The sequence below is a fragment of the Perkinsus marinus genome (genome assembly GCF_000006405.1).
Source record: "Perkinsus marinus ATCC 50983 genomic scaffold scf_1104296960350, whole genome shotgun sequence".
In the NCBI taxonomy this organism is placed as follows: Eukaryota; Perkinsozoa; order Perkinsida; family Perkinsidae; genus Perkinsus; species Perkinsus marinus.
Genome location: NW_003206190.1, coordinates 25,987 through 27,253, shown reverse-complemented (window position 1 = coordinate 27,253; position 1,267 = coordinate 25,987). Strand labels below are relative to the sequence as shown.

The window sequence follows — 1,267 nt, the reverse complement described above, 5'->3', positions numbered from 1 at the left end:
ATGCAACGGAATACTGGACATCGTTGAGTTGATATAGGGGGTGTCTTCGAAAATATGACTGGCTCAGTAAGTGCTCACAAAATTGAGTATTAAGATTTGACCCCGGCCCGATTCGAACGGACAACCTTCTGATCTGGAGTCAGATGCGCTACCGTTGCGCCACAGGGCCTGATGCTGATGAAAGATATGACGTTCTTCTATGCCTAACGCTCGAAATATGGAACATTAACACTTCTAATTTCTCCCATGGAGGTGCGCGGACAAAATAGTTAATGTACTCCATGGATCATTTGTTCCGAGCAATCCGAGCATGACTTCCACCAACTCCTGACAATCCAGCCCGACAATATGTCAGTTTGCCAAGATAATGCATACACCACAATTTCTAACTAGCCATGAACGAGTGAGTTCCATCACAAAGGAGTCCGCTTGTCAACGAGGCCACAAAGAAGATCGAAGAAAGCAATGAACTCGACGAATGTGCATACACTGCTAGGCTGTATGCTAACCGTTATAATGGTAGCACGGTACTACTAGTACCGTTACGGCACCGTTCATCACTGCGCAACTGTCCTTGAACAACTGAGCACAATGGAAAAATGGAGCTCATACAGTAAAAAACTTTACTATATTTATGTTACACTCGGACACATCAAATTCCAAGTCACCAGGTCATAAGGTTCTTCAGGTCAATGACCTGAGGTCATTGTCAGCGCGAGCATGGAGAAGATCGAATCTTCCTCGCGCTGGCAACAAGGCTATGGTAGTCCATTCCGATCCAATCAGTATCTTCGCTCTAGTCGCTACGAAGTAACGCTCTACTTTGTTCACTCCCGTTTTTCCCTATCCTACCTCTCTAGATCTAGGGTGGCACGAATTATTTCCTTCCAATTATTTCCTTCCATTTCCTTCGGAAAGATGAAGGAAATTTAGAAAATTCTTTCGGACAGGAAAAATAGGAAAAATAGGAAAAATAAGGAAAAATAAGGAAAAATAGAGAAAAATTTTTCAAAATTGCCATGAATGGGCATAAAAAAGCCAAAAAAGAAGGGGTCTCACAACAGATAATGTCGGGGTATGTGCCTGTGTTAATAGCCTCGATTAGACTGAGTATAGGGAAGCATTGTTCGCCAGGATGATCAACGATTTTTGCGGCGAGCGAGAATTCGATTCGCACTTTCACTGGAAGGCCCAGGTTGCGGTTTCAGTTATTGCGTGGTACTTCGCACCATGATCATTTTATTCGAGCGGGATACGCTGCGCTCCC

The 1,267-nt window shown here is 44.0% G+C and overlaps 1 non-coding gene across 1 annotated transcript; it reads right to left on the bottom strand.

Moving 5' to 3' along the window:
* Positions 1–97: 97 nt before the first annotated feature.
* On the bottom strand, positions 98–169 carry Pmar_PMAR013220. The gene has a single exon. It is a non-coding gene; the product is annotated as a tRNA-Trp (tRNA).
* Positions 170–1,267: the final 1,098 nt, after the last annotated feature.